At 39.6% G+C, this 26,063-nt stretch overlaps 2 pseudogenes; one reads left to right on the forward strand and one right to left on the reverse strand.

Moving 5' to 3' along the window:
* Window positions 1-334: 334 nt before the first annotated feature.
* Window positions 335-25,940, forward strand: LOC118848390 (annotated as a pseudogene).
* Window positions 9,464-10,442, reverse strand: LOC118848387 (annotated as a pseudogene).
* Window positions 25,941-26,063: the final 123 nt, after the last annotated feature.

Raw genomic sequence — 26,063 nt, forward strand, 5'->3', positions numbered from 1 at the left:
ATTTTTGCCTATGAAATCTGGGGCTCTTCTTTTGATGGGGGCTTATAACCTCTTGCTGATGGCTAATTTGATTGTTCTCTCAAAAAAGGATCTTGAATCTTCTCAGAAATTTGTAGATTAACATATTCCATGCAGAGCTCTTTTGGGTAGGGCAGGGGGCAGGGGTTGTCTGTTCTATTTCTTGTTTATCATTCTTGACAGTTTTTTGGGTCTCTTTTCCTTCAGGCTTCCTTTTGAGAAGCTCTAAAATTGTTCAGAGGGAGGAAAATTTGAGCTCAAAGTCTCAAATCTCCTCTTCCATTTCCAAAGGTGGAGTGGCCTTTCAAGTCATGTGATGCCTACAGCCTTGGGGTTCTCAATCCCTACATCTCCATCGATGAAGCTAGAGGAGGATTCTTTTTCTGGACATGATTTTGCCCTGAGAGGGGACAACCCTGAGATAGCCTGACAACACTTCAGGCAGTTTCATTACCAGTTGATGTCTGGGCCCTATGAGACAACTCAGGAAGCTCTGCTTTCGGTGGCTTAGGCCAGAGATTCACTCAAAGGAGCAGATCTTGGAAATGCTGATGCTGGAGCAGTTCCTAACCATCTTACCTGGGGAGATCCAAACCTGGGTGCGAAAGCAGTGTCCAGAGAGTGTAGAAGAAGCAGTGACACTGGTAGAAGGCTTACAAAAAGACCCTGGGAGATTGTGGCATTGGGTAAGTAGAGGAAATTCTAATCTGGTAAGTGAGAGGGTTGAAGGATTATGATGGGATTGTGGTAGGGAAGGATGTCAAGAAAGAACTCTTCTTTCTATAATGAGTTTTTAAATCAACTAAATTTAAAAAAGGCCTTGAGAGAGACTAGGTTTGGATTCTTGTGGTCATCCTACAAATTGTTTTTACTTCTTTCTCCATTAGTTCCTACATATCCTCCCGTATTTCTTTGAGTTCTTCATATTCATTGTCATGTTACTCCATTATAATTATGTATTAAATAAGTTAAAATAATTTTTCCTTGGATCTAACAATGGAGACCACTGATTTTTTATGAATCAGTACCATAATGTTGATCTGAAGCACTTTGAGGCCGTCTATAAAAACTATTATCTGTCCTGGGGATAATAAAGGAAATAATTCTTTCCTTTGTGATGACCCTATGTGCTATATGAAGGGAGTGGGAAGGAAGGATCTTAGTCTACTTTGGATATAAGGTACCTTTTTTGGGTTTATCTTTTAGGACTTGCAAATGTATTTCCTAGACATTTAAAGTTACAAAAAAATCAGGGTTTTTGTTCTGCTATTTAGAACTGAGAAAATGTGTTCATATTTCCATTTTGCAAAAACTCTAGAATGGTCATGGAAAAAATTATACGACTTTCATTGCTTGTTTTTTGGACAACTGTTGGGTATAGAATTCACCTCTACCCTGTTTTTTTCTTTTCTTTTTTTTTTTTGAGGGGGGAAGGCAGGGCAATTGGGGTTAAGTGACTTGCCCAAGGTCACACAGCTAGTAAGTGTGTCAAGTGTCTGAGGCTGGCTTTGAACTCAGGTCCTCCTGACTCCAGGGCCAGTGCTCTACTCACTGTGCCATCTATCTGCCCCTCTGCCCTGTTTTTCTTATTCTAGGTTCAGAATCTAGAAACAATTACATTGTTATTTATTTATAAAAGTATTACAATATCATTATTACAAAAAACTGACAGTTTCTTTTTTGAAGTAGATACAATTGTGGAAAAAATGTTGCTAAATAAAGTTGAGCAAATTTTATAATAGTTTAAGCCAAATGCATTCTAATGCTAAAGAATTCCTTTTACATAGGATTTTCACACATGAAGTCGTACACTTCAATAGTTTATTTTCTAGTGGTTTAGTTTCTTAAAAGATAAGAAGGAACTATTCTTTCATTTTAATGTTAGTACCAATTAATCAATAAACAAACATTTATTAAACTTTTATTAGGCTGAGTCTCGATGGAAACCAAGCATTCTAAGAGGTGGAGGATAAAGCAAGGAGAGCATTTCGCATGAGTGACAACCCTACAAAGGAATGGAGATAAGAGTTAGTAAGAGAGCATGTACAGGCTGTAGACTATAGGAAGGAGCCAGGTATTGATGAGTTTTAAATATTTGATCCAAAAGGTAATAAAGAACATTTGGCATTTACGCAGTGGGGCATGACACAATCAGACCAACACTTTATGAAAAATCCTTTGGCAGGTATGTAGAGAATGATTTAGAGGTGAGACAGTCTTGAGGCAGGGAGACCTATTAGGGGGCTATTAAAATAGTCCAGGTTAAAGGTGATATGAGGACCTAAAAAAGGGAGGTGGCTGCATGAGTGGAAAGTACGAGCTGTAGGACAGATACTTTGGAGGTAGAAATTTGACATTTTGACAAATTGATTGGATATATGGGACTAGTGAGGATTCAAGGATGACACTGAGGTTGTGAGGTTAGGTTGGATGGGAAGAGTGGTGGTACCTTTCAAGGTATTAGAGAAGTTCCAAATTTGGGGAAGGGGGGACAAGGAGAATGTGTTCTGTTTTGGAAATTCTGAGTTTGAGATGCTTACAGGACATTAAGTATGAAATGTCTGATAGGCAATTGGAGATGTATTCCTAGGACTTGAGAGAAAGACTTGGGTTGGAGTCTTGTGGTCATCCTGTAAATTGTTTTGATGGTTATGGTTATTTCTTTCTCCGTTTTGTTGATGTTTAGTCATTTTTCAGTCATGTTGATGGAATCCTAATAAAGCTGCCCCCAACCCCAACATTCTAACTTGCTTTTGGACCTCACTGAACAGCAGGCATGCCCTGATTTAACCATATAATCTGGCTTTAACTACACCTCAGGCCCCCAGATTCAATATAGCCACTGCCTCTAGCTAGTCACTGCCCTCAGATCCAATTCACATATTTGAGCAGGTGTGTTCTTGTACTCAACCACAGTCACATCATCCATTTAGCCCAAGACGGGACTATAATACCTAACTATCCATCTTGACCAGACAGGACCACAATAGCTAGCGAATCAGAAAGCACCAGGAGCAGGATGTTTGACCACCGAACAATAGAAGGGACCCCTCCTCTATTGCCTAATCCCTTAATAAGCCCCTCCTGCCTTTTTAATATTTATCATTTCTGTTGTGTAATCAGCTTCATTACACCATAAAATTGCCTGTCTTGTCTTAATAAGTTTCTGATTCCTCTTGGAACCTAGCCCAATTCATGAGAGGCATCAATCTCAACAAATGTCTATGCTTCGATTAGAGGTAGTTTGACTCTGAATTCTTTGAGATGGTTGGCCACAACACCTCATGAAACCACAACAATGTCTAACTCTTCATGGACTTCTTGGAATCTTGGAATTTTCTTCGTAGAGATACTGGAGTGGTTTAACGTTTCCTTCTCCAGCTCATTTTACAGATGAGGAAATTTGAGGCAAATAAGTGATTTGCCCAAAGTCACATAGCTGATAAGTGTCTGAGGCTGGAGTCAAGTCTTCCTTGACTCCAGGTCTGGTGCTCTCTAGACATTGTACCATGTAGCTGCCCTCTTTCTCTATTAGTTCCTACAAATCCTCCCATGTTTCTTTGAGTTTTTCATATTCATTCTCATGGTACAATAATATTCCATTATGGTTACATGTCACAATTTGTTCAGCCATCCTCTACTTGTTAGACACTAGTTTGTTTCTGGTTTTTTGCTATTACAAGTAGCAATTCTATGAATTTTTTTTGCATTAAGGCTCTTATAGAGTAAACTGAGTAGTGGGATCATTTAGGTCAAAGGGGCTGAACAACTTATTATTTTTCTTGCTTAATTCCAGATTATTTTCCAAAACAGTTGGACCAATTCATGGTTTTAGCAGTTAAATATGTTTTCCCTTCTATGGCAAAATAATGAACACAAGTTTCCATGGCAACTGTTTTTTTTTTTACATTCTTTGCTGAGAAACCTTGTTAAGTTTTTTGAAAGTCTACATTAGTTTCCCACCTACCTATATAATTATCACTCCCAAGAACTTAAGTTTAATACTTTAAATTTTATTGCTTTGTTTTCCCAGAACCCTACTAAAATTGAATTTTTACCATTTTTTACTGTCTGCCAATTTCGTAAGATGACATCGTGGAATTTTGATTTTTTTCTAATAGCAATTTTGAGCACATTTTTAGATCCAAGGTACTTTGAAAAGAGTCTCTGGTTGTTATCTGATTTCAGATGTCTCTTCTCCCCCATTCTCCCCCACCCCTTAACCCCAGTGTCACCTCATCGCACACCTAATTATGGGGATTGGGCTTGGGTGATTCATAGATCAAAGTCCAAGTGCTCCGACAGGAAGCTCTTTCAGAGGAAATGGAAGCACCAGGTGTCCCGGTGGAGCCTCATGCTTCAGGAAGAAGGCACGCAGAATTCACACTCAGCACAGAAGGAACAGCTGACCCACAGCATCAAAGAGGAGACTGAAAACTCACTGGAGTTTGGTGAGGAGCAATTGCTCATTCTGAGAGAGCTTTCCTGGTGGGGTTTGGACAGTGGGCCCATGAGAGTGAGCCCATGGGCAATAAGTTGCAAATGAACTTAAGTGATTTCAACAGATGACTAGGAAGCGAGCAAGGAAAGAGTTGCTCTCAGTGTCCTTCTGGGATTAGGGAGCAGTATTATATCTTGGTCAGCCTCAATCAGCCACTTTAGTTGGGGGATTTTTGTAATGTTTTGTTAGTGGGCTGGTCTGGCTTGAGTTTGGCAAACTCATTTTGCCTCAGTTGTATCAACAAGGCCAGGGAAAAGATGTAGTGGTAGAGAGGGACGGTCACTATTTAATGTAGTATAAAGGGAATTTGTTTTTTAGGGGAGAGGTAAGAACCAAGTCTGTAGGGTTGTGGATGGAGGAACAGGCATCAGAGCTATTTTCATAATTGTTTCTCAGAATGTCCTGCTACAAGGTGCTATAGTTTTGTGTGGTTGAGAGTAGCTCTGATAAGGGGATAGCATGGAACAAATCCAGTGTTTTGAACATCTCCTATCACCTGCCCTAGGTTTGCCAATTTCTCAGCTTACTACTGTTCCTGAAGGAAACCATGCCAGAGACAAGGATGAGGCAGCTTCACTTCATGCATCTGGGTATCAGGTGAGTGCTGGTTTGCCTCTCAAGGCATTCAAACTTGAGTCTTAATTTAATCATCTTGTCTTGTTCCAGGCCCTATTCTAGGTATTTGGAACACAAAGATTAAAAAAAAAGTCAATCAACAAGCATTTATTAAGCACTTATTATTTGCCAGGCACTGTGCTAAGCTAGGTAGGAATACAGATAGAAGTAGAAAGATAGTTTCTGCCCTCAAGGAGCTTACATTCTAATGGGAGAATACAACACATAAGAACACATAAAAGACAGCTGACAGTGGGAGCAGGTTGGAGAAAGTGGGGAAGAGACATGGTAAATTTCTGTGGAGATGAGTCAACAGTGCAGCCTAGAGAGGGACAAAGATATCTTTGGTCTGGTCCTCCTCCCTAAATTGCTCTCATGGAAATTATTTTCTAATACAAATGAATATGATATGAGGTGGAATGTTATAGGGGTAAAGGTGCTATGCAGACATCATTGTTTAATCATTAAAAGATCTTAAGAGTGACTGCCAATAAATATGGCACTTGTATATATTGTTGATGCACTAAGTGTACTCCTAAAAAGTCATGTTCATTGTAAATTGAAATAATATAATTCATGATCAATTTTTTTTACTGAACAAATATATCAGAACTTATACATCCAGTTAAGTATTGTTCCCTTCAAAGTAATCACCACTGGTGGGGGTAGGGGAAGGTGGGGCATATTCTCTTTTATGAAGAGGCTATTAAAAGCATTTTCTGAAATTCAGCTTTGAGAATTGTCTGGGACCCTTGTGACTAGATGCTATTCAATGGTGTACAAATCGTACAAATAAATATGATACATGAGTATGTTAGAGAGGTGCAAACTAGTGTTACCTGAAGTCTGAGGATAAAAGGGTCAATATTCCTTCCTGTCTTTTTTTTTTTTTCAATTTTTTCCTTTCTGTCTTAATATCTCCCCCAAAGCCTAGCATAATTCTTTGCACTACGGGAGCACTCAATTAACTGAACTGAATTACTGCTGAATTATTAGTTTACTTCATATTTTCCTCTGACTTATAGTTTTAATGATGCTTTATCTTGGTAGGTGGTACAGTGGATAGAACATTGGACCTGGAGTCCCGAATACCTGAGTTCAAATCTGGCATTAATCATAAATCTATTTTGCCCTTGGTAATATTGTATTCTAAGATCTTTGGTTTTTAGTAGAAGCTGTCAGGTCTTGCATAGTTTCTTAATAAATACTTGAACTACTTTTGGGATACTTATGGTATTTTCATTTGATGTAGAAACTCTGCATTTTGGCCATAACATGCCTAAGATTTTTCCTTTTGGGGTTTCTTTGAGGAAGTAATTTGTGGGTTCTTTATGTCTTAACTTTGCCTTCTGGTGCTAACAGATCTGGGCAATTTTCATTTGTGATTTCTCAAAATATAATTTCCAGGCTTATTTTGATGATGATTTTTAAGGAGTCCAGTGATTCTTCTCTCTCTCTCCCTCTCTCTCTCCCTCCCTCTCTCTTTTTCTTACAAAAAAAGAAAAAATCCTCAAGCAAAACAATGATTCCATTGGCCATGTCCAAACATATGTACCCTGAGTTGGTCTCTTCTGTCTTGAGATGTCTAATGATTGGTCCTCTGAAATTGCAGTTGGTCTTCTTAAATCTTTCAACATTGTTTGTCTTTACAGTTGTTATTGTTTAAACTATTATTTTACCCAGGTTTCTTTGAAGCCAACTCTTCCATTTCTTACAGTGCAGTAGTATTATATTCAAGAATTTGATCAGCAGTTCACCAATTGAGTATTGGCTCTCCCATTTTCTAGTTTTCTGTCCCCACAAAAAGAGATACTTTAAACACAAGTATATACATAGGTCTTTTTCTTTCTTTGTTCTCTTTGGGGCATAAGCCTAGTAGTGGTATTGCTAGGGTATGCACAGTTTAGTAACTTTGAGGGCATTAGTTTAAATTGTTTTCCAGAATGGCCCCACTGGTTCATAGCTATGCCAACAGTGTTTCCCTACAACATTTCTCTTTTCCTTTTTTGTCAGCATTGCCAATCTGACAGGATGAAGTAGAACCCTTAGAATTGCTTTAATTTGCCTTTCTCTAGTGATTCGGAGTATTGTTTCCTCTGTCTATTGATAACCTGGATTTCTTCCTTAGAAAACTGTTCGTATCTTTTGGCCATTTGGGTGAGATGGCTTTTGCCAAAAGGCAAGAAATAAAAGGTTTACAATTGAAGATATCCTTATTTGGAAGAGCTAAGTATAATACTATAGGAGGGGAAATGGATTTTTAAGGAATATATATTTCCAAGCATTCTTAATGAAAAGACTTTGTAGATATTTAGAAATGGAAATGCAGGCACCAAGAGAAATATTTCATGGCACATGTGTATAATTGAAAGGGATTATATGAGAATGACACAGTAAAATGTGGCAAGTCCTCAAAGAGATGGGAGTATCAGGTCGTATTTGTTTCCTGAGGAACCTGTATGTGGGTCAGGAAGCAACAGCTAGAACTGAACGTGGAACAACTGATTGGTGTAAGATTGGAAAAGTAGTACAACAAGGCTGTGTATTGTCACCTTATTTATTTAACTTATATGCAGAGTACATTATGTGAAATGCCAGGGTGGATGAATTAAAAGCTGGAATTAAAGTTTCCAGGAGAAATATCAACAATCTCAGGTATGAAGATAATACAACTGATGGCAGACAGTGCAGCAGAATTAAAAAGCCTCTTGATGAGGGTGAAAGGGGAGGGTGTAAAAGCTAGCTTGAAGCTTAACATCAAAAAAAAACTAAGATGATGACAACTGGTCCCATCCCTTTTTGGCAAATAGAAGGAGAAGAAATGGAAGCAATGTCAGATTTTATGTTCTTGGGCTCAAAGACCATTGCAGATGGCCACTGCCATGAAATTAAAAGATGCTTGCTCCTTGGAAAGAAAGCTAAAGCATGTCTGGACAGCATACTAAAAAGCAGTGATATCACCTTGCCAACAAAGGCCCATGTAGTCAAAGCTATGGTTTTTCCAGTAGCAATGTATGACTGTGAGAGTTGGACCATATGGAAAGCTGAGTTGCTACAAAATTGATGCTTTTGAATTGTGGTACTGGAGAATACCTTTGAGAGGCCCTTGGACAGTAAAGAGATCAAATCAGTCAACACTTCAGGAAATTAATTTAGACTATTCACTGGAAGGCCCAGTACTAAAACTGAAGCTTAAATACTTTGGCCACATAATGAGAAGATGGGACTCATTAGAAAAGTCCCTAATGTTGGGAAAGATTGAAGACAAAAGGAGAAGGTGATGGCCGAGGCTGAGATGGATAGATAGTGTCATGGAAGCAACGAACATAGGTTTGGACAGACTTTGGGAGATAGTGGAAGATAGAAGGGCCTGGCGTGCTATGGTCCATGGAATCACTAGGAGTAAGAAATGACTAAATAAATGAACAGCAAATGTGGGGATGAACCGTTTGTCTGTTAATAGGAGGGTAAGAAACAGATGTTTTCTCAGAGGCTTAGTGTTGTCATATAGAAAAAACAGTTTTTTGACAAAGTGGGAGTGGTTTTATTTTTTTTTTTTTTGCTTTTTTGGCAGGGCAATTGGGGTTAAGTGACTTGCCCAAGGTCACACAGCTAGTACATGTGTCAAGTGTCTGAGGCCACATTTGAACTCAGGTACTCCTGACTCCAGGGCCGGTGCTCTACTCACTGCGCCATCTAGCTGCCCCTGGAGTGGTTTTATTTTAAAGACCTTTGGAGAAGACAAATAGGAGGAAAGGAGGAAGAAGGGAAAGGAATCAGTTTTGCATACTAGAAATGCATAAGATGAAGATTATGTAGCCATGGAGAAATGGGTGAGAGAACAGGAGTTTATCATCGTATTTGGCATGCAAAATATTGCAAACTAGTGTGACTAGTTTCTGTCAGACTACTTTTCAGAGTCCAGTGACTTTTTGGGGGGAAAGATTAAACACTTTACATTTATTGACAGCAAAAGATAGGAGGTAGGTCTGATGATCAGCACAGGCTACATTTCAGAAGGTCATATTTGGGGCTAGGCAAGCCCCTCTCTTTTCTCCCTTCTCCATTTCACTCAACTCCAGCAGATCCCTTTACCATTGCCAAAGGTGCCTCCATGCCCTCCTCCCCCTTTTAACAGATGGCATTTGTCTTTCATCTCCAAAATAGAATATTTAAAGGGCCTCCCAAAGAGAAGGGAGAGGTGGGGTGTGCCACCCAGGCCACACCTTGAAAATTTAAAAAAAAAAAAAGAAATTTGGCCATTGTATTTAAAAAAAGACTTAGGAAAAGCTGTTAGGTCGGGCTACCCACCATCCTGCAGCGGTAAAGGCTGGTGGCCTGGGTGCAGGGAAGGCCCCTGCCTCAGAGAGTCTTGCCTCTGCCCTCTGATATGACATCTTCAGGCTGGGCATGCATGTACCCCTCCACCCAGTCTCCATCATAGATGGCCACATCAGGCTTGCCACAGAGATACGCACCCAGGGCTACGTGGCAGGCAGTGATACCTGAGCCACAAGTTGCCACCGGAGGCTTTGAGAGGTCCACGTTGTTGTCCTGGAACAGTCTTTGGATGGCCTCAGGGCTCTTCTCCAGGCCCTCCTCAGTCATGAAGTCAATGAAGGGAATGTTCAAGGTGCCAGGGGTGTGACCAGGGTCGATGCTTTCCCAGGGTTCTGGCTCAATGCCCCTGAAGTGCCCTTCAACACGGGCATCTACAACCTGGAACTGACACAATTCAATGTTCTCCTTGATATCTTTGTAGGTCTTCACAAACATCAGGTTGAGGGTGGCCTGGAACTCTGCTTGAATTGGGTGGGCCCTGCCAGAGCTAAGCGGGTAGCCCTCCTGCTTCCAGTTCCTTAACCCTCCATCCAGCAGTGAGACAGTCTCATGCCCAAAGGCCCTGAACATCCACCACAATTGGGGGGCAGAGAAGAGGCCCTGGTCACTGGCATCATATACCACCACATGGGTGTCGTTCCCCACCCCCATCTTGCCAACATACTCAGCAAACTCTGTAGCATTGGGCAGCATGTGGTCATAGGGGGACGTCCGGTCACTGCAGAGGTCGATGTCAAAGATGGCTTCTCCAGGGATGTGACCTTCTTCAAACTCCTGCCGAGGGTCTCGTTTCAACTTGGGTAGGTACCAGGAGGCATTCGGCAGCTTCAGGGGCTGGGATTCCTTCAAGGACTTAGCCACCCACTTGGCTGATACCAGAGCTCTGAAGAGGGATCCTGTGGCCGTGAGGCCCGGTTATTGGTCGGATTCTGTCTGACTTGAGGCCTCCTGGGACGCTCTAGACATGGTAGGGACTGGCCTAGGCTTGAGTCCAGTGATTTTTAAATCATTTTTTCTAGCTCTATAACATTTTGTTTTGGGAGTTTGATTTCTTGGGTTCTCTAAATGTCTCTGGTTCTCTGGTTGATTTCTCTTTGGTTCTCTCTGGTTCTCTGGGAGTTCTCTGTTCCCTGATTGTCCCTCATTCCTGGAGTGCTCTCCCTTTTCCGCTCTAACTACTGACCTCTCTAGCTTCTTTTAAATCTCAACTAAAATCCCTCTTAATTATAGTGCCTTCTCTTTGTTAACTGTTTCCTATTTTTATATAAATTGATTTGTATGCATGTTGTCTCCCTCATTAGATTGTAAGGTCTTTGTCCCAGACTGCGTTTTGTCTCTTTTTGTATCCCTGATGCTTAGTAGGTGCTTAATAAATGCTTATTGATTGGTTGATTGGTATACTGAATTTAAAGTATTTAAAGAGTATTTAATAAAATTGATAGAGCTGTAGGTAAATTTCAGAAGATATAAATATTTTATGATTCTTGTAGTTATTTTGAATGGAATTTCTCTTTTTAGCCCTTCTTGGATGCTGATGATTTACGTGAATTTTTTATCAGTCTTGTAACCTTTATGGAAGTTCTTTCTTTCTTTTTTTTTGTATTCATTTCACAAGAATTTTGCTTTTTATTATTAAAAGAAGTATCTCTTTATTGAGTGGTAGAAATGCCTTCGCTAACAACCTAGACTCACCAGAGACACAGGATTAATTTCTTAGAGCAACTTAGCTAAACTAAGATGGTATCATTAAGTTGTACTGCAATTTTTTTTCTTGGGGGGGGGGGTAGGAGATGTATTCTTTTTTAAAAATTTATTTAGTATTTTATTTTCCCCTAGTTAAACATAAAACATAAAAACATTTTTACATTCATCTTAAAAACTTCGAGTTCCAAATTTTCTCTCTTCTCCCCCTCATCCAGAAAGCAAGCAATTTGATATAGGCTATACATATATAGTCATTTCCATATTAGTCTTATTGTGAGAGAAAACATAGACCAAAGGGAAAAACCCTCAAAAAAAAAAGGTATGCTTCAATATGTATTCAGGCATCATCAGTTCTTTTTCTGGTGATGGATAGCATTTTTCATCGTAAGTCCTCCAGAGTTATCGGATCCTTGTAGGGCTAGGAAAAGCTATTTCATTCACAGCTGATCATCTTACAATATTGCTGTTACTTTGTACATAGTACTTTTCACTTTGTATCAGCTCGTGCAAGTCTTGCCAGGTTTTTCTGAGAGCATCCTGCTCATCATTTCTTTTTTTTTCAAAAAAAAATTTTTTTTATTTTTAGTTTACAACACTCAGTTCCACAAGTTTTTGAGTTCCAAATTTTCTCTCCCTCCCTCTCCCTTCCCCCCCCCCCCCACATGACATGTAATCCAATGTAGGTTCTACATTACCTTTGCATTGAACTTATTTACATAATAGTCCAGTTGTAGAGAAGAATTATATGGAATATATGGCATGAATCATGAGAAAGAAGAAACAAAACCAAAACAGAAGGAAAAAAAAGAGAGCAAATAGTTTGGCTCCATCTGCATTCAGACTTCGTAATTCCTTTCCTGGATGTGCATAGCTTTTTCCATCTTGAGTCTTTTGGAGTTGTCTTTGAACCTTGTGTTGATGAGAAGAGCCAAGTCTATCAAAGTTAGTCCTTACAATACCATATGTCTGTAATCTTGTATAATGTTCTCCTGGTTCTGCTCCCCTCACTCAGCATCAGATGATGTAAGTCTTTCCAGGTTATTTCGAAGTCTGTCTGTTTCTCATTTCTTATAGTACAATAGTATTCCATTACATTCATATACCACAACTTGTTTAGCCATTCCCCAGTTGATGGGCATCCCATTGATTTCCAATTCTTTGCTACCACAAAAAGAGCTGCTATAAATGTTTTTATGCATACGGGTCCATTTCCCACTTCTGTGATTTCTTTGGGATACAGACCTAGAAGTGGTAGTGCTGAGTCAAAGGGTATGCACATTTTTATAGCCCTTTGGGCATAGTTCCAAATTGCTTTCCAGAATGGTTGGATCAGTTCACAACTCTACCAAAAAACCAATAGTGTTCTAATTTTCCCACATCTTCTCTAGCATTTCTTATTTTCCTGTTTTGTCATGTTAGCCAATCTGACAGGAGAGATGTGGTACCTAAGAGTTGTTTTGATTTGCATTTCTCTAATCAATAGTGATTTAGAGCATTTTTTTCATATGACTATAGATAGCTTTAATTTCTCCCTCTGAAAACCGCCTATTCATATCCTTTGACCATTTATCAGTTGGGGGATGAGTTGTATTCTTATAAATTTGACCCAGTATATTTTAGAAATGAGGCCTTTATCAGAGACATTGGTTGTAAAAATTCTTTCCCAGTTTTCTGCTTCCCACCTAATCTTGGTTGCATTGACTTTGTTTGTACAAAACCTTTTCAGTTTAATGTAATCAATATTATCCATTTTGCATTTCATAATGCCCTCTATCTCTTGTTGGGTCATGAATTCTTCCTTTTCCCATAGGTCTGACAGGTAAACTATTACCTTCTCTCCCAAATTGCTTATAATATCAGCCTTTATATGTAAATTGTGAACACATTTTGACTTTATTTTGGTATATGGAGTAAGATATTGGTCCATACCCAGTTTCTGCCATACTGTTTTCCAGTTTTCCCAACAGTTTTTGTGAAATAGTGAGTTCTTATCCCAGAAGCTGGACTCTCTGGGTTTATCAAAGAGTAGATTCCTATATTCATTGACTACTGCATCTTGTGTACCTAACCTATTCCACTGATCCACCACTCAATTTATTAGCCAGTACCAAGTAGTTTTGATGATTGCCTCCTCCCCTAGAATTTCTTTTCAGTAATTCCCTTGATATTCTGGATCTTTTGTTCTTCCAGATGAATTTGGTTATTATTTTATCTAGCTCTCTAAAATAATTTTTTGGTAGTTTGATTGGTATGGCACTAAATAAGTAAATTAATTTAGGTAAAATTGTCATTTTTATTATATTAGCTCAGCCTATCATGAGCAACTGATGTTTTTCCACTTATTTAGATGTGACTTTACTTGTGTGAGAAGTGTTTTGTAATTGTGTTTATATAGTTCCTGGGTTTTTTTCTTATTTCTATAGCTAGCATTTCTGTCACCATATGAAATAGTAGCAACAGTGGGCATCCTTGCTTTACACCTGATCTTACTGGAAGTTCCTCTAGCTTTAGTCCATTGTATATAATGTTTATTTTTGGATTAAAAAAATATTAGCCATATTGTGAAAGAAAACAAACCAAAAATAAACCCCAAAAAAGTAAAGTAAAAAAAAAAGTATTCTGTCTGCATTCAGACTCCTGTTCTTTCTCTGGAGGTTGATATAATTTTTTTTCATAAGTCTTAGATTATTATATTTCTGAGAATAGCCAAGTAACGCACAGGTGATCATTGTACAATATTGTTGTTACTGTGTACAGTGGGTGTACAGTGTTCTCTTGGTTCTACTCACTTCATTTTGTATCACTTCATATACGTCTTTCTAGGTTTTTCTGAGAGCATCCTGTCCATCAGTTTTTTGTTTTTGTTTTTGTTTTTTTTTTTTGCGGGGGGTGGTAATAGTATTTTATTTTTTATGATTACATGTAAAGATAGTTTTCATCCTTCATTTTTTTATAAAATTTTGAGTTCCAAATTTTTTCTCCTTCCCTCCCTCTTATTCCCCCCTACCCAAGATAGCAGGCAGTCTGATATAGGTTATATATGTGCAATCATGTAAACATTTCCGCATTAGTCATGTTCTGATGTTCTGAAAAAAGAAACAGTACAAAAAGGAAAGTCTATAAAAAACAACAAAAAAAGTGAAAATATCTGCTGATCTGTGCTGTGGCTAAGAGCCTTTCATTGGCTTGCCTGGACAGTGCCTGCACTGGGCTGTGTGCTCCCCTTTTACCCAAGTAAGACAAACCTTTCCTCAAGTCCTTCTAAGATATCTCAAGCTGGAAAATTATTTCACTCCATCTTTTTGTAGGTTCTGTCACTCCAGAATCTGTTTAGAGGCTTGATTTAATGTTTCTGAGGGAAACAGGGGAGCTCAGGCAACTGCTGGCTTTTCTCTGCCATCTTGGCTCTGCTTCCCAATTCTGTTTATAAGGTGTTATTCAGGTTTTTTTTTTTTTTTTTGGTAACTCTTTTACTAAGGTGTTAATTTTCTTTTCATGATTTTCTTCTGTCACCCTCATTTCTTTTCCCTATTTTTCCTCTATCTCTTTTTCCCCCCAGCTCTTCCAGGAATTCTTATTAGACTTCTGTTCAATCTGTATTTTTTTTTCCTTTGATGCTTTGCTTGTTTCTGCTTTCACGACATTGTCTTTTTTTGAGTTTGTGTCTTGATCTTCCCTGTCACCATAGTAACTTTTTTTGGTCGAGTTCTTTTTTATTATTTGCTCATTTTCCTATTCTGTTTTCTAGATTTTGAACTTTGTTAAAGTTGGGCTCTGCTCACGTAGGGTTGAGCAGGCACTTTCCCAAGTTTTAGTGCTGCTGTTTTCAGAGCTAGTTCTGGGGACTGCAAGTTTTTGGTGCTTTCAAGGTTGTCTTGGAAGAGCTGTGGTTACTGCTCCCCTGGTCTTTAACCTGTACAGGCCCTTCCTGCAAGCAGCTAGGCCTGCAGGCTGCTCTGCAGCCTCTGCTCCACTACAGCTGCAGCCACTCCTTTCTCTCTTGGAATTGTGACCTGGAACTACATGTGGGCACTGGAGTTTCTAAAGAGTGCCCAGTCCTGTGCTCAGTGCCAGTTCAGGGTCCCCTGTAATTTCTTTCTGACTTGTCCAATTCTCTTACTGTCTCTGGGCTTAAACTTCCTAAAGTTGCTGCTCCTGTTTTTGTAGCTGCCTTCAAGGCCTACTGCTAGTGTTGCTGCAACATGCACTTCAAGTTGGCCCCCACCCCAGTGTCACAAATTTTTCCTTCTGACCTCCTAAGTTGTCTTGGGCTGTAAAAATGTCTCATTGGCTGTGCTTTTCCAGTATTTGATTTAACATGTTATTTTAAAGTTGTTTGGAGGAGAATGTTGGAAGAGTTCAGCTGAGTTGTTCCCTCTGTCAACTTGGCTGTGCCTCATCTTTAGTTCTTGATACAGGCTTTGTGCCAGGGCCACATTTTGCCCCATATTGTACTGTTGGGTGGGGCTTATTACCCTTGCTTGGTGTCTGCACTGAGCTGTTTCTCTTCTCTCTGCATTAAATTGCCTCCCTCACAATTTTCCTGCCCCCTTGAACTTTGAGGATCTTTCAGGGACCTCTGTGGCCTCTCAGGACAGCAGTCTATTGGATTTCAGAGTCCTTAGGCTTGGTCTGGTCTGGTCTGAGTTCTGCTGTACTCTTTTGGTCTGTAATTTTTTTTTTTTTGGTGGCTTCCAAGGTCCCCACCCTGGGGCTTTCTTACTTCTCTGGGTGTTTCTAGAGAGACCCTCTATTTTTGCTGCCTCTGGATACAGAGGCTTTTAAGTTACATGTATTTTTGGCTCATTTGTGGTTACAGTGGGAGACTGAGTTTCTTTACCTGAACTAGCACCCTTTCCTTTTTCCTGCAGTCTTTTGGTTGATTTTTACTGCAGTTTTGGAGTAGAAGTAACTTACTATTTTCTCACTGAATTAGTTTATCGTTATTCAGTCTGGTATGAATTTTAGGGTTTTGCTGGAGTAGGTATATGTGAACTACATGGTCTACTTTGGTTTAGAAAGCTATCTTACATGAAAAGTCTCAGTGGCCTTTTCTTAGTCCTCGTTCTACTTGATCTCTTTTTAGAGTTTGACAGTTTTCCTTTTCTCCCACATTTTCTCTCCTTCCTTGCACTGTGAGATACTTTTCTTCCATTTCGTGTTCTACCTTTCTGAAAAATTCTATCTCAGTCTTCTTTACTGGATCAAAATTCTATTTTTAAACACTAAGTATGTATATCTACTTTATCTCTGTGCTGGTCTCTTTTTTGTTTCACTGTATTATATCTTGGTGATCTTATCAGCACCCATGGGTTGAGTGGGTTCAGTTGCCTCCATGCAGATGATGCTCGTATCTATACATTCATCATTCTTCTGTGAGATTTAGTCCCATCATCAGCTGCCTGTTGAACATGTCCACTTGATTGTTCCATAGACATCACAAACTAATGTTGTAAATGGTACTCATTTTATTTCTCTCAAAACCAGTCACTTGTTCAAACCTTTTTATGTTGAAGTCACCATCATTCTTCCAATTAACCAACTTCACAGCTTTGGAGTCATTCTTAAATTTACTGTTCCTCATTTCTTCCCTTGCATATTGATTCAGGTGCCAGATTTTGGCAATACTGTTTCCCATAAAGTCTCTTGGATCCATCTCCACTCTATTCACGTGGCTATCACTCTTATTACCTCTTGCCTAGAGCATTCTGTCAGACTCCCAGTTGGATTCCTTCCTTCCACTCTCTGCCCTCACCAGTCTCTTTTTTTCAGCTACCAGATTGGTTCCTTTAAAACCCAAGTCTGACCATGTCATGTACCTGCTCATGAATTTTTTGTAGTTTCCTTTTGCCTCTGGAATAAATTATGAATTCATCAGCCTGGCCTTTTAAAAGTCATCCACATTCTGACTTCTACCTATGTGTCTGATCTTTTTACATTATGCTCCTTCATACCCTCTCCTTTCTAGTCAAATTGGTCTATTACTTATTCCATATGTACCGTGTACCATATGTACCATCTCTCATTTCATTACCTTTGTAAAGGTTGTTTGCCATTTTGGAGTACACATTTTCCTTTTATAATTTCTAACTTCCTTCAAGGCTCAGCTGAGGTGTCTGACTCTTGGTATCTTTACTGATCACCCCAGTTGTTCCTGCTGTTTATTATTTTTCATTTACTTATGTGTATATCTGAGGGTACATCCATTTTTCCTCAAATTTACACCCCCCCACACACCCCCCCCACAATACGATGTAAAGTCTTTGAGGGCAAAGACTCTATTGCTTTAGTCTTTGTATCCCCAACTAGGTGATGCATTAGATAGAGTACTGGACCTGGAGTTGGGGAGACACGAGTTCAAATGCGGTCTCACACAAATACTAGATGTATGACCTTGGGCAAGGCACTTAACCTCTATTTGTCCAAGTTTCCTCATCTGTAAAATGGGATAATAATAGCACCTACCTCCCAGGAATATTGTGAGGATAATTTTAGAGTGCTACATATGTGTGTAAATATATTCACGCACACATAAAATATTACAGAGGTAATGAATTATATTGAAATGGTTATGAACATATTTGTTAAAAGTTCATAGATCCTAGATTAAGAACCTCCCCATTGAATGGTCTCTAAGGTCCTTTTCCTGCTCTGAATTTTATGGTCCAGTGATGGTGCTGCCAAGCTCTGGTGAAGATACAAGGTTTGGATAAAATGTAAGCTTCCCTTAGGAAATGTAAAACCTTGATACACATTAGGATCATTTTGTACTGTAGGACATCAGATAATGAGATAGATGAATTCCATAGTGAGACTTAGTTTTCAGAGATAGAATTAACTTATGGGGAAGCATTCTGGCAATTTATAGAAGAACCTGGTAAAAACTCCATTTATACTTCAGTCCTTACATAATATGATATACTTGGTGTGGATGCTTACTCCACACGTGTAGGTTGTGACTCCTCTATGCTTTGGCCAAAAGCTTCCTCACCATGTAGCTCATCTGGAAGAAACTTTGTATTTATTCCTGAGGTGAAGCACATATGGTCTGTAACCAAACCACACTTGAAACCTTCCTAGGAATCAACCCAGGCTGTTCAGGCCTGCAAAGAGGGTCCACAGGCATAGCCTTCAAGATGTTTGGGATCAGGAAAAAGCTATGATACATCATCCAAGTGTGCCTATTCTGAAAAACATGTGGTAAACGACTTTCAGTTATATCCTGAAAAGCCCACAAGATGGAGCTATTTCCACATTTGTTTTCAAAATCAGACTCCTCCAGAACAAGGTGTTGAATATTTCCTCATTTGAAGGTGAAGAAGAGGTAATCTTGTCCCATTTTAGTTTCTGATTTTCTTTAAGAGAGTAGATTGAAACCTACTCTGTTATCTGCTACTTTTTTTGGAGTTTGGTTTCACATTTTATGTGCTTTCTTATTTTTCTCTTTCCCAACGCATTCCAACCTTCTAATACTCTGTGTTCTTGAATTTCTCTGCAATCAATAGACGAGAAACTATATAAAACTTGAATAGTATACTCTTTCATCAAGAACTTGTAGAGTGGAAGGGAGGGGACCAAGTGATAACATACAGTTTTCTTAAAGTAAAAAGTGATGTGACATCAGTATAATTTGCCATCTTCTATTCTCAGCCCTGTGAGTGGGAAGCTGGTGCTGTGAAATACTAAAGGGGAAAGGAAAAGGTCACTCCTCTTCATTTGTACCACTGACAGATTTACAGAATCTTGGAGTTGCCACAGGTCATGTGTTAAATTACAGACAGTTCTCAGTTCATGCAAGTAGACTGTTCTACAGACCTCAGAGTGATTTTTATGTGGTGAATTTCCTTACAAACGTGGAAACAAGGGAGGAAGGGTGTCAGAAAGGTGGCTGTGTGCTGGTGGAGGGAGAGGACTGGCACATTGTTCAAGGACAAGTGGGGTTTGTGAACAGAAGTGAGAGCAAGAGGAGGAACATGTAGGGTTTGAGCCAGCCACATAGGGGGCTGGCTGGAGCTGAGAGGAAGAATACATAGGGGCCAGGTGTAGACACAGGCGAGGACAGGTGACATACAGGGGCTGGGGATAGGCAGGCAGTAGCCAAGTACAGATGGATTGAAGACAGACATGCAGGGGCCAGACATGTGGGCAGATAGGCAGAATGGGGCAAAGGTCTCCTCTCTGCACTGGAGGTCTCGAGCCAAGTCCCTGATCTGGTGGTGGTGGCTGCTTCTCTTCATGTCTGTTCTTCTTGCTTTCATCTGGTTTTTTTTTTTTTTAGGTTTTTCTTTTGGTAAAGGAGTGGGAGGCTGTGGAGAGAGAACACAGTACTGTACAGTAAAGTTAATATAATTGTTTTTGAGGAGGTGTATTTCAGAATGCTGTATGTAAAGTTTAGTTTGCATAATGCAGATTTACATAAAATGAGAATTATATCAGTTCTATTCAAGTGACTGGTGAAATATGAGACAGTTCTCAGCTTTAGAAAGTGGGCAAGGGGGAGCAGCTATGGGAGGTTTGAGGATGGATGAAAAGTTTTAGAAAAGGAGCTCTGGCGAATGAGATAGTGAATTATGATGTGTAAAAGGGTTGCCTTGCTGCAGTCAGAGCCCAGTTGAGATTATGTAACAGATTTCTAATGGACCCAGTCAACATAATTTTCAGCTTCATTCAGCACTTTAGTAGGAGCAAAGGCAGTAAACGGTGGGAGTTTGGTAGGGCTGCGTCTTCAAAAGGATAAAAAGGCAAGGAACTCGAGAAAAAAGGATAGTGTACAGTTGAATTGGATCATCAAGGGGTCAGAACGGGGAAAAAGAGGAGGGTATGGCTGGTGCAGGGGCGATGGCCTGGGAAAGAACTGAAGAGTGGAGGGGTTGAAGGTCATAGTGAGGGTGAAGAGCAGTTTGGAGTTGCTAGGCAGAAGGCAAGATAGGATGATAACAGGTTATGACAAGATAAAGGAATGTCAGAGTTCATGTACATGGATGTAGAAGACTTGTGGGTGATTGCAAGATCACCATCACTTATGTGTAGCTGTGGTTGGATAGAAGAAGTAGTCATAGGAAATGAATAATTTGAGGAATTGGAAGGTTAGTGTGTTTGCAGGACTATCAATATATATGCTGAAGTCCTTTATAGGGATAGAGCCTTGGGTGGAGTTGCCCCAGGGCATCAGGCAGCTATGTTTGGGGGCAGGGAGGTAGTGTGGAGGGTGACAGGGTTTGTGGAGCTCTAGGTGGCTTGAGGGGGTGCCTGGAGTATCCTGGGAGGAGGCTGAATGACTGAGTTGCTTGTGTTCCCTCTCATGTAGTTTCTGGAGGTTGGCTTCTTGCTGAGGAGTCTGAGATTTCAGCTTGAGGATGAGCCCTAGCTGGATAAAAATAAGTCATGTCTATAATGCTTACATATGATTTATTCCAAAACAGTTGTTTGAGATAGGTTTGATTCCTTGTATTAACTAACTATCTTAGAGATTCTAAGGAGTTAGTCTTGAATAAAGGGCGGTCAAACAGCTGGTAAGTATTGGAGTTAAGGGACTTGAATTTGGTCCAGTGCACTTTGCATTATGCCATGTTACCTTCAATTAGGTTACCATTGTCTTTGAGTTAGATAATGACTGTTGTTTGGAATCTGCAGATCTCATATTGCTAGGAAAAATTCTTCTGGCAATCCCACAAACATTCCACCATTTAGGAGCAGAAATGATTTGAAATAAATTCAGAAATACTCAGTGTGGAGTGGGTGCTTCCCTTTTCCACTGGAGACATTTGTCTCTTTCTAGTACAGTATCAACTCTACCTCAAATGTTGAGTTCCTGCTCTTCAAAAGCCAGGAATAGTGGAGGCATTATATACTTTTGGAGAGAGATCAGGAAGTCAGAAAAAATGTAGTAGAGAAGCAGTAGGTTTTCCAGGGGTTCACGGTCTACAGTGGAAAATAAAGTCCTAAGTAGATGCAATTTAAAAAATAAATTTGAAAAGTAGACCCAAAACTTCCTAGTAGGAACTAATCATAGACAGATATAATGTTTTCCTCATTGTTTTGCAAAGTTCGTAGGTCTTCATTTGTGTTGTGTAGTGAAAATCATGGTGCACCTAGAGTTAGGAGGACTAAGTTTGAATCCTGGCTCTAACCCTACTTATGTGACTATGAGTAAAAAGCACACAGGGCTGAGAACATTTTTAAAATATTAAGGCATTATAAAAATGTGAGCTAGAATCTACTTAAAAAAACAATCTTTTTTTCCTTCATACATGTTTGTTTCTAGGAGCAGTGGCAGTACCTGAATCAAACTCAGAAAGAGCTTTACTGGAATGCCATGCTGGAAGATTATGGGAAAGTGGTTTCACTAGGTAAAAATTTGGGACAGTACAATTCGGGAGGTGGGATTGTCCTACTTGGGGCAAATGGGTCAAAAAACTATCATATGACTTGCTGTAAAGTGAGCAAAGTAGACAAGAATAAGTAACACTGTGCCCTCTTAGAGCTATTATAGGTCCAGTTTGAAATTGTTTAGATTACCTGAAGCCCAGCCATCTGGATCCTAGACACTGAGGTAACTTATTAGTCCTTGCATAACCTTCTTGATTGTGTCTGAATCTGCTTAACTTTGCATTGGTCCTATTTCTCACACTGAGTCCCAGACAGAATAGGTCTTTCCTCTTAAAAAAAAAAATCCTTCAAATATTTGAAGACATAGATTGTTTCTCCCATACCCCACTCAAATTCATCTCTATCCTTCCTTGTCTCAGGAATTCCCACTTCTAAATCAAACCCAACTAACTTGGTAGATGGAAGGGAAGGGCCTGATGAATCACATTCTTGTGCAGATGAAGAGATACCAAGAAGCATTTGCATAGGTTGAGTGATACTTCACCCCTTCCCCAGCCATTTTTGTCTCTCCTTTCTACTCTCTACTTGCTCTAAGATTAAGAGAAGAATTAGATTTTTTTCTTTTTCTTATTTGGGCTTATAGATAACAGTCTGCCTTGGGAATATGCTTTTTTTATCTTTTAGCCCTAGGGTAATCTTTGCCTCCAGGCCCAGAAACTGCTCTTGCACACCAGTTATTCTTTCTATGTTTTGAATCATCAGAAGGCATAAGCTACTTTTTTTGATATTATATCCAGTGCTGTTCTGGTGTTCTTACTTTTTTTTTCCAGTAGGACTAACACAGGGCTTACTTAGCTAATAAAAACAGGTAAAATTCCATTACAGTGGTTTCTATTATGACTGGTTTTTTTCCTGGCATGACAATCCATGATAACTATTGACGTTTAGGGGTGTTGGGAACAAGGTTTATTAAAACACTGGTTGGGGTGGGTGAGGTTTGAAGAATCTGAGCATTTCTGTTGACAAGCGGGCCAGACTGAATCTGAGCAATTTAATGGGAGACAAGATGGACCTTATATAAAGACTGGGAAGATCTGGATGTGATCCAGTGTATTAGGAGGGCAGAGTTTATAATCTCAAAGAGGATCATAAACATGTCTGAAAGGTTCGGAACCGCCGGATATAAGAAACTCTCAAAGTAGAAGGCAGAAGAATCAAAACATATATTTAGGCTCCACAGTAACCAACCCATGAACCAGCAACCCCATTTTGATATATTGATCAAAAGCTTCCAGGCCCAATAAGTACGCCTTGAAAGAGTAACCGGGAGGCTACAGAGAAGCATGATTGCATAAAGCAAAATCATGCTTCCCCCTCTATGGTAAAAAGATTACCCACTGGCCTGAAGTCCTTGTTCAGCTTCCTCCCGTAGGTCAGCTCTGCCACTGGCAGCTCCTGCTTCAGCTGCGGCTGTGACTGCGGCTGTAGCAGCCTCTGGCTCCAACGGGAGCTGCTTTTAACCATCCAGCTTCTGCGGGGGGTGTAAGGTACGCCGGGGAAAGCACAGGTTCGTTCAGTCTGCTTAAGCAAGGTGAAGGGATTGACCAGGAAAGCACAGGTTCTTTCCATCAGCTTAAGCAAGCTGAAGGGGTTGACCAGGAAAGCACAGGTTCTTTCCATCAGCTTAAGCAAGCTGAAGGGGTTGACCGGGAAAGCACAGGTTCTTTCCATCAGCTTAAGCAAGGTGAAGGGGCCGACAAGCTTACTCCAGTCCAACATACAAACAGTATTCAGTTCAGGGGAAAAAGCCGAACTAGTCAAGGGCACTTGTTGACTAAGTGCTAAGGAGCCCATTTTTGGTTGCCAACACATCCAGGAGTGACCAATAGCTTTGGGGTGACTGGGAGGTAATAGGGGAAAAGAAAGTATACGTGCAAATTTAGGATCCTGAAAGACCTGGGTTGAGGGTGTGTGTGGGTATGTATGACATGTCTTTCTTTTCATGGATACAAAACACTTTTTTTCCACTTTCCATTCCTCTTACCACAGAGAGGTATTACTTTTATAATTCTTCCAGATTATGAATGTGATTTCTACAAATTAGTTATAAAATACTGCTAGCAATCCTAAGAATCGAATGGAATTTTGCCTGCCCTGTGATTGTTATTAAATAAATGCTTCTTATTAGCAAATTGAATTTTAAGGAAAATTGGTCATTATTTGGATTGATTTTAGGCTTAGAGTCATCTCCTTAGATATTCTTTCAATTCTATTTTTCTGTGGGCCTGTGTGCATTTTCAAGGGGAAAAATGATTAAAAAACAAACTTGGGGGACCATTCCCATTTAATATAGAAGCATAAAATAATACAAAGGGTAAAATTTAGGGAGTACATGCCATCATAATCAAATAATAACAGAATAATTAGCATAGTAAATTATCAAAATCCAGCTTCAGATGGAAATAATCTACCCTGACTTCCTCTGACGCTACCACATACATTCATGCACACGATATTGGCCTCTAAAACCTGGCTGGTATTAAACCTGGGTGTTGCCTATTTTTATTTTTTGCCCATTTTCATATTTTTATTAAATATTCCTATCCTTGTATTCAGAATAATACATATTGGTTCACCTGTGAGTGCCTACATATGTAGAAAAGCCTTTTTGAACCTAATTGAACTTGATAGCATATTTGGTACCAGAGTAAACACAATGGTAAGTATAATATATAGTCATTCCATAAGAAACTGGAGAAAGGTCATATGCTTCAGTGAAATTAATATTTGGTGAATAATTATGTACATGTTTTCACTTCCTGCCTTCCCTGAAACCACCTAGGACTTTCTTAATGATAGCCTTGATACGGCTTGGAAAATCATGCTTATTTTGTTTATTGAATGATCTATGTTGTTATCTTCCTTCTTTCAGGAGACAGGAAGGAGAATGACAAAGAGAATCTTCACTTGGAAAATACAAGGGGCCAGGAATCTCAAAAGATCTCTTGCCAGAAATGGCAAGCCTCAGAAAAGGTACCTTCACAGGTCCTCTTGAATGAATTCATTGAGGATGCTCCAAGAAGCTCTGGAGTAAGAAAGATTTTATTATCCAGGAGAACCCTCAGGATAGAGTAAAAGCAGGGAAAAGCCTTCCTCTGGAAAGAAGTTTAGGGAAACCTCTAGGTCAGCATTTGTCTAGTGCAGTGGAACAAGACTCCTCATGGAGAGAGGAGAAGAAAGAGGTCTGCCAGAAAGGCCAGCTACGAACCCTTGCAGGACAGAAGTATAATGTTACAGATAGATGTATGGGTTGTGGGAAAAGCTTTGCTCGGAAATCTCATCTTGTCATCCACCAAAGAATTCACACTGGAGAGAGACATTATCAGTGTTCCACCTGCGGAAAAAGCTTCAGTCGGAGCTCAGACCTTAGAAAACATCAAAGAATCCACACAGGGGAGAAACCCTATAAATGATTATTGTGGCAAAGGCTTTAGTGATTTCTCAGGATTACGCCATCATCGAACAACCCATACTGGAGAGAAACCATACAAATGTTCTGTCTGTGGGAAAAGTTTTATTCAGAGGTCAAACTTTAAGACACATCAGCGAGTTCACACAGTAGAGAAACCGTTTAAATGCTCTTTCTGTGGGAAATGCTTCAGTTGGAGCTCAAGTCTTGATAAACATCAAAGATCCCACACAGGAGAAAAGTCTTTTAAATAACTTAAGAGATATTAGGTTATCAGTAGACAAATCCCATTTCTAGTCCATTAAAAAAATTCCTTAGCATAGAGAAATACTTCAGAAGGAATTATACCCATTAATGGATATTCTTATCCTTAGAAATCATTTTCTTCTGATTGAATTAAAGGAGAGGGGCTAGAATCTGTTTTATCAGCCTAAACATGGGTAAAATGGCTCAAGACAGGCTTTGGCTAGATTGCATTTTCCATAATGAGTAAAAGACTATGGGCCTCATCCCCCAACTCATCTCCCTGTGTGGCTTCTTGCAGTCACTTGAATCTGTTAAGTCACACAATTAACCAAGATCATTTTATATGGGTTTAGCTACCACTTTATACCCTCATTCTTTCTGTCTCATTTCTCTGAGATGACAGGAATGGTGGTGGCACCCAGAAGGCCATCTTCAGGTACATAGGTGGACCTACACACCTCTCATGTGGAGTTTAAAGGGTTAAAGGGTGTCTAGGTGTTCTGCTTTACCAAGACAAAGGTTGGAATAGTTGAAGAGATGCAGGGCTCAGGAATTCCCCATATTCTAGTGGGAGTGGATCCTTCAGGAAAAGGAAAAAATTGTCCATGAATGGAGGGGAGGGAGCAAGTAAATACAGTCAGTTCAACAGAATTTATAGAAGATTTGAAATATTCTTTAAGCAGTTTTTTGTAGGGAAGTAGGAAATGAAAAAAAATTTTTTTCCCCATCCTACTTTAAATAGTAAATCCATAAGGAAAACTGTTCTTTTACAGGCTAGTCTCTCTCTCAAAAGACAGTTTTTCTCTTTTAATTGGGAGCATAGGTATCAATTTTTTTTTA

The sequence above is a fragment of the Trichosurus vulpecula genome, chromosome 4 (assembly GCF_011100635.1).
Source record: "Trichosurus vulpecula isolate mTriVul1 chromosome 4, mTriVul1.pri, whole genome shotgun sequence".
In the NCBI taxonomy this organism is placed as follows: domain Eukaryota; kingdom Metazoa; phylum Chordata; class Mammalia; order Diprotodontia; family Phalangeridae; genus Trichosurus; species Trichosurus vulpecula.